This window comes from Dermacentor andersoni, chromosome 9 (assembly GCF_023375885.2).
Source record: "Dermacentor andersoni chromosome 9, qqDerAnde1_hic_scaffold, whole genome shotgun sequence".
NCBI lineage: Eukaryota > Metazoa > Arthropoda > Arachnida > Ixodida > Ixodidae > Dermacentor > Dermacentor andersoni.
In genome coordinates, this window is record NC_092822.1 from 112,856,106 (window position 1) to 112,864,271 (window position 8,166).

The 8,166-nt window shown below is 43.9% G+C and overlaps 1 pseudogene; it reads left to right on the forward strand.

The window, feature by feature from the left end:
• Window positions 1–5,052: 5,052 nt before the first annotated feature.
• On the forward strand, window positions 5,053–6,627 carry LOC126527939 (uncharacterized; annotated as a pseudogene).
• Window positions 6,628–8,166: the final 1,539 nt, after the last annotated feature.

Below are 8,166 nucleotides of genomic sequence, written 5' to 3' on the forward strand. Positions count from 1 at the left end.
CCTTCCAATGGAAGGCAAGTTCTTCATATGTTTCTTGCTATATGGTCCCGTGTCTGAAGAGAAGCTTTCACTAAAACAAAATGTACAGGCGCCGACAAAAGTAGTATACTCCACGCAGCGGCACACTGTATTGCGACGCCATCTGCAGGCGGCATCTGGGATCGAGACAGCCAATGTGTGCCCTTTATTATCGGCAGACATGATCCCAGATGCTGCCTGTAGATGCCGTTGCGATGCAGTTTGCCGTTGCTCCGGCTCCCACTGCGTGGAGTATACCAATTTTGTCGGCGCCTGCACATGCCAATTAACCTATATACTTAATGCACAGCCGATATTTACACACTATGAGCATGCCTGTCTCAAAGTATATACGATTCTTGTAGCGCGTCTCTCTCACACACTCCTGGCAGTATGTATTATTCAGTGTGTTCAAGCCAAGGTGATTAAGCTTACCTTGAAATATTTTGCTTTCTAAGCACCGCTGGAGTGGTGGCACTTGCTCCAGCAAGATTTGATTTTCTTTTTCTAATTTGTGAGCTTTTTCTTTCCACATCTTTTTAGCTATTTCTTTTTGCAGCTCTGACTCGGATATCAGAGATTCATCCTCAGATGATGAAGTGTTGCACTCCCAATTGGATTTCGGGCTCTGAAAAACTGAATCAATTAGATGATTATCAATTGCAAATACACAGTGTACAGACACACTTTCATGGCTTTGTTGATTGGGCTCGCTGCATGACTCACCCCTGGCTTTTTTTTGCATTTTGCAGATGCTTTGCCAGAATTCTACTATAGTTTGCAGTTTTTGCATTTGCTTGCGCAATTTTGCGCTTTTGTTATACCTAATAAAAACAGTAAAAATACTGAGTTGGTAAAGCTTTAGGTCACGAGATAATAGGAAACTGCACCCTAAGCTCATGGCATACCTGCTTGTCTTGCTTCTTGGCACTAGGCCTTTCATCCTCACTGTCGTCTTCCATTTGTATTTTTGGCATGGGCACTCTCTTGGTCGACTTCTTATTTTCCAGCTCCTCCCGGGATTCTGAGTAGGGCACATAAAGGGGATTACATGAATAGTAAAATGAAAGCAGTAGTACTAATTAAATGCCGGCGCAAGTAGCACAATTGAAGAATCAAGTTGCCTGCCAAAACAGTGCGACATTAGAGCAAGCATTATTGCTTATATAGATGGGAATAATTTAGTGTAATTGCACGTCACGATGGTAACGTGTCCGCGCATTGACATAATACGTCAACTTGTTTCTAACGTACGTTTTGACTACACCCGAAGAAAATAAATTGTCTTGCTTAATTAATACGTTGGCTGCATGTGCAGGCACAGTCAAATTAGCTGCCATGTGCATTCCCTTAATATTTTGCCGATTAATCTCGAAAACGCATATGCGCTTGTGGCCGGCCACACCGCTCGCCATACGTACTGCATAAGTCCGTACACGATTACTCATTCGAAATCGCCTGCTACTGCAAACATTATTTCGTATTTTTCAGATTACATCTGTATTACATGCCAGTAGTTCATGGTCTACGATATAAACAAATATGCAGTAGAACAAGCTGTGGGGCTAGATGGTTCATAGCTTTCAATGGGTGAAGCGCGAACATACAGCACACTAAGAAAGAACAATGACAGAACAAGGCGCTTGTCCTGTCATTGTTCTTTCTTAGTGTGTTGTCTCTGTTAGCGCTTCATCTTTTGTAAACAAATGTAAACAAATGTAAACGCTTAATTTGAGCAAGGTGCGAGCACGGGCGCGCAAGCTCCACGTGTGCAAAACTTACCGGCCAGCAGCAGAACTTGGGCCTCGTAGGCCCGCGTATTCTCGTGGTTCTCTTCGTCAACCCAGAATACCGAGTACACAGTCCTGTTGTTAAAATCCTCTGTGCTGCGAGGATGAGTCTAAAATCGAACTGGCAGTCACAACGTAAAGCCACCCGCCGTGGTTGCTCAGTGGCTATGGTGTTAGGCTGCTGAGCACGAGGTCGCGGGATCGAATCCCGGACACGGCGGCCGCATTTCGATGGGGGCGAAATGCGAAAGCACCCGTGTACTTAGATTTAGGCGCACGTTAAAAAACCCCTGGTGGTCAAAATTTCCGGAGTCCTCCACTACGGCGTGCCTCATAATCAGAAAGTGGTTTTGGCACGTAAATCCCAATAATTTTTTTTACAACCTAAAGCCGGTTGTTGTCGAATTCTTTGAGAAACTTCACTAAAGCAAACATATCGTAATACAATAAAAAAGAGTTACTCGCCGCACCGGCGCACGTTGTGAAATGCGTTGCAGCGGCTATCTGGTGGCTCGAGTCAGATTTTCATACATCCGCATTGGATTGGATATAATGACCGGCCGCAGCCGTTGAATCAAAAAGAATGAGCAAACATGACTGCACTTTTTTCATTTTATTCTACAATTTTATAACTGTGAATTTAATTTCAGCACGCTCAAACATTTTTCAAAAGTGTGACGACGCCAAATAACAGGGCATGATCACCGTGTTTTAGATCAGCTAGACAAGCCTAACCATAGCTTAGCCGGTGGCCTTGGTTCTTTATGACTGAGACAGACAACAGCTTATAACTCGTTGGTGGATAGTGTCTGCGCGACATTGTGTGTATTCAAATGAGGCCCCGGAAACGATATCTCGATACTGGACGGGATGTCACAGACCTTTCCTACACTACAAGAAAAAGGTTACTTGAAATGAGGTCAGTGCCACACACTGCAGACACAACCACGCAGCAGGCAGCCGTTCAGCATCACGCGTGTACCGCCTCTTCAGCTACTTGCAACCTCGCGTATTGGGAGTCTGATGAAGATTCCAACGTCCCTTCAGCATTGCCTTCGCGCGAAGAGAGTGAACCAAGCTCTTGCAGCGCGCTGCCGCCAGAACTAGCCCAGAAAGAGAAGCCGGAGCTGAGTCGTGACGACTTGTTAGCACTGGCTGTGAACTTCGCGATCGAATACAAGCTTCCGTGGAAAGCGGTAAAAGCACTGCAGAGGTTACTTGCATATGTCTTGCGAAGATGTGATTTACCGGTGACAAAGTTTCTGTTCAGAAAAAACGATGGTATCAGCATCGACGCCGCCAAGTTTCATTTTTATTGCAATGATTGTAAGTCTCTCGCAGCTGAGACGTCGGGACTCCTGGCTGAGCGAAATGGAACTCGGGGCAGCTGCAGTTTGTGAGATGATGCGTGACGGACATTTCTTTGTCAGCCTCCCGTTGCGCCAACAGTTGGTGCCCCTACTTTCAACACAAGAACTTGCAGTTACCCTCTGAGAAAGGCTGGACCATGTCGAAGACCGCTGCAAAAGTAGCGTAACAAATGAAATGCTGGACATAACAGACGGCAAAGCCTACCGAGCCATGCGCCAGAAATTAAACAAATATGACTTCAGTCTGACCGGTAACTCCGACGGAAGCCCACTGTTTAAGTCTTCAAAGTACTCTATTTGGCCAGTTCAGGTGACAGTCGATGAACTGCCCCCACATACCCACGACAAACATGTTTTCACCACCACGCTTTGGTATGGGCAGTCACATCCTGACATAGGACTGCTAATGGGCAGTCTTGTTCAAGAATTGGAGGACCTCATGCAGGGCGGCATCACCTGGACGGATGGCACAAAGTCCATCTCATCGAAGGAATGCACAGCATTAAAAACAAGTAGTGCTCATTCAACCGTGGTGGCATTGTATTGATGTCAAATATTACATGGGAAATGTTATATGCAGATTTTGTGAGTGCATGTGACATTCAGTCACAAAACCTGAGGGAGTAAAGCCTGATACCAAACTTTTTGGCCAGCTAGTTTGTATTTTCTTTTCTTTTACATAATATAAAGCTTACTGCACACTACCAAAGCATTTCATCTGCACTAGTGCACCCCGGTTTACGCAATTGCCCTTCACTATTTCCGACTCGACAAACCTGTGCATGACAACTGTGATAAGCGTTTTAATTAAGGTGCGCATGAATTCGCATGGCGTCATTTTTTATCATCGCAGTGCAACATTGTCTGTCATTTTCAAAAACATCATAACCAATCCCACATTTCCCAACTTTTTCTTGGACACAGTACATAAGTAGCACTGCTGCCACGCCAGTCAGCTTGGATTTCATACATGCAATAGTGTCGCGAACCGAGGGATTGCAGTGGAGCACCAGAACTATAGGACCAGTGTAGCAGGCTCTTAGAACGGACTAGTGCGTGCCGTGCTTGCGCCATGGCGCAAGCACGGCACGCACTAGTCCGTTCTAAGAGCCTGCTACACTGGTCCTATAGTTCTGGTGCTCCACTGCAATCCCTCGATTCGCGACACTATTGCATGTATGAAATCCAAGCTGACTGGCGTGGCAGCAGTGAAAAAAGTTGGGCGATGCGTGCTCATGCATGAGCACGCATCGCCCAACTTTTTTCCTCATCTTTTGCAGTGCCGACCTTTAGCGTCCGTGCGTAGCGTCGTTAATGGGCGCTACAAAAGTATACTTTAGCTGTTTCTTGTCAGTCACATTTGGCAAAAGTGATGTCGTTCTACCTCTTGAATGTGAACTTGAATGCACTGCTGGGGCTTGTGATAAGGAAATGCAGAAATGCAATTAGTGTGGCACATAAGTTATTCAGACGTGTTTTCTATTTTTACAAAATCATCTTTCTATAAGTTATAAACCTGGAAGACAACACGCCATTTCTTATTCAGACTGCAGCGAATGTCAAAATTCACATGGGTTATTCAGATTTGTGGTGCACTTTAATTAATTCTTGGTAACATTGCTTTCATTGCTTTGCAGGTCCACCCCTTCAGCTGTTGTGCTGATGCCCCAGCAAGGGCAATAATGCAAAATATGCGCCAGTTCAATAAGCATTTTGGCTGTAGCTGGTGCTTGCATCCTGCGTTTGTCATAGATGGTAAGCAAATTTCGTGCCTCTCGCATGAGAAAGCTTTCGTGTGGTAATTATATAGCTGCAGGACAGGTAAAGCCCAGTGCATGAAGAATCTTAATATATAGATTCTGATTGTATGCTGATTTAATTTCGATGTGTTTAATAGAGCAGTACATGATTACAGTATAATACTTCCAGAAAGATTTATTGTTTGTATAGCAGTGCGTAATATGGTGCTTCACGATCTTATTTTTCACTTGCTGCTTCCAATAAAGTATCGCCGTCTTGCTGTAGCCATTTTCAAGTCAAGTTTACTTTTCTTCATCGATAAGGGAGGAGCAGCCGCATAAAAGCTGCTATATACATCAGCTTGAATATTGAAACACCGTCGAGAATTTGTTATTAGCATGTAGGATTGACCTGCTGATTTGTGCACCTGTGTTGTTTTCTTTTGGAATAGGAGCCATTAGGTATACAGTCGACGAGCCAGTGCCAGACAGAACGATGGAAGAAACCATCGACGCCATGAAGACAGCAGCACGCACAGAGACCATTGTTCAATACATAAAAGGTCCCACTCCATTAATGAATATGCCACACTTTAATGTATTCTGGGGATTCACGCCAGATTACATGCATTGTGTGTTGCTGGGAGTTGCACGCCAGTTGACAGAACTGTGGCTCTCCAGTGTGGGCCAGCCCTACTACATTGGGAGGTCAGCACTGCTCAATGCTGCAGACAAGCGGCTGTGCAACATCAAGCCACCACTGCGTTTCAGACCCTTTCCTTACGGAAGTATTGGAAGGCTTCAGAGGGGCAGCAGTGGCTGTTGTGGTTCTCGCTGCCTTGTTTAGATGGCATTTTGCCTATCGAGTATCTTAGGCACTTCACCTTGCTTATTAGAGGAGTATCCCTACTGCTAATGGACAATGTTAGCAGCAGTGATGTCAGTGAGAGCGCTAGCCTACTAGTGAAGTTTGTAGTAGGTGTGCAATTTCTTTATGAAGAAAAAGAAATGACATTTAATGTACACCAACTTTTGCACTTGCCAAAGAGTGTGACACTGCAGGGACCACTTTGGTCACGTTCCTGCTTTGTATTCGAATCAAACATTGGGCATGTGAAGGAGCTAGTCACATCTGCAAAAGGAGTGCCAATCCAAATTGTGGAACGGCTATTGATGGCTAGCTCTTTCGCTAGTCTTAAAGCAACTCTCCCTCAGACTAGAGAATTTTTAACCAAAGGGAATGCTGCAAAATGTGGGGCAGTTGTTTTATTGATTGGCAAGCCACGAAAAGTACTGCAGCCAGTTTTAAATTTGTTAATGAATCATATTGGCTGCATGATAGTCAGTCCCATTGTGGAACATGACAAAGTTGCAGTGTCTCGATATGTTTTCCACAGCAAACAGTATAAAAGAACAAGCAAAACAGACTGCACTGCTGCAATGCTTCCTTCAGGGGAATGTGTAATAATTTCTCACATCCTTGGGTTTAAAGACATCGCTGGCAAAGATAGAGTTTTTGCAGTATGTGAAAAATTTCGCACAAGTCCGACTAAAGCTTCCCACATTCACAAGGCCCAAAGTGTGCAGTCCAGCCATGTCATTGAGGTAAATACTGGCATCATTCCATGTTTATACATGGAGATTGAGCAATCACTTTTTTGGCACCACTTGCTTTTAAAGCACGTTTTAAAAATAGGTGATGAATTATGAAACATGACTTCAAAGGAACACTTATTTCTGCAGAGGCCCTGCAACACCCTTTATTAATGTTGTCACATATGTTTGGAATTAAAAGGCATCACCACACAAAGCTTTTACAGCAAATAACATTTATCTCAGGAATTCATGGCATCATTGTTGTCTAAAGCTATTCTCAGTGACAACATGCGTGTTCAGTATGAGCTCCGGCTACCAAACCCCATGGCAACTGCCCTCTGCGCCTTTGCATTCTGAAACATAGTTCCCGACAGGCACTGATATTGTATGAAGTCACCTCTGCATTGACATTATGGAAACAGGCCAGTGTAGTTGGCTAGTACATTTATACAAATTCTTGGAGTTGTACACCAGAGCAGTTACCACTGCATTCTTAGTTTGGGTATATATAATGTGTGCGCGTGTGCGTGTGCGTGCGTGTGTGTGTGTGTGTGTGTGTGTGTGTGTGTGTGTGTGTGTGTGTGTGTGTGTGTGTGTGTGTGTGTGTGTGTGTGTGTGTGTGTGTGTGTGTGTGTGTGTGTGTGTGTGTGTGTGTGTGTGTGTGTGTGTGTGTGTGTGTGTGTGTGTGTGTGTGTGTGTGTGTGTGTGTGTGTGTGTGTGTGAAGATTTATCCACCATGCGTGTTAAGTGCTTTAGGGCACCTTTATGTAATGGAACTCTGGTGTAGGTGCTTGTATGTGTGCAAATTCTCTGGATACTCGCCTACTCTGGCTCTGTATGGTCATAGTAGCCTTTGTGCCTTTAAACACCATTAATCATAATCATCTAGATACTCAAGAGAACAAGTTGAATCTTTGAGTGTGATAAAAAAAAGAAGTGCTCTACGCCTATCCTGTAATTCCCATATCGCTACCACAGTGCAGAATTGTTTAAGAAGCACCACATCATTCAGGTTCCATCAATGTATGATTACAAGCTATGCCGTTTATATAAACTCGGTTTGCTGAAAAATATTGATGCCATGACAAACCTAGCAAGGCTACAGAAAAACTTCCTTGCTTATAATGTGCGCCATCCTGAAGTGTGGTACGTCGCCAAATGTAGGACCAATTACGGAAATCAAATGGTAAAATTTCAATTGCCTACACTTTTAAACCACATAATAAAAGAAAATAAGATTGACATATCTAGTTCACCACCAAAACAAATGCATTTAATATTTGTATAATGATGTGATACGATGATTTTCTATTTGACTACTGTATAATCCCCTTTAAAAGTGACGTTTTATAACTCCTGTAAGTGTTTTCCTCTTAGTAGGTTGTACTCCCTTAGCCGCACGCTTTTATGCTTCCCCGTGTGATAGGGGGTCAGGGCTCCTCAAGCTGTTTTTACAGCTTTTACCTGTCCTCCTGGTAACATTTTCTTGTTTCGGAATAAACTAAATTCAATTCAATTCAACTAAAATGCTCCCCAATATCTAACTCACAAAATTGGGAGCTTTTAATGATGCCCACAGTTCACCCCCGCACCTTATCACTTGGCACGCTTCAACACAGACGCACATGCGATCGCATTATTCTTCTACACGAG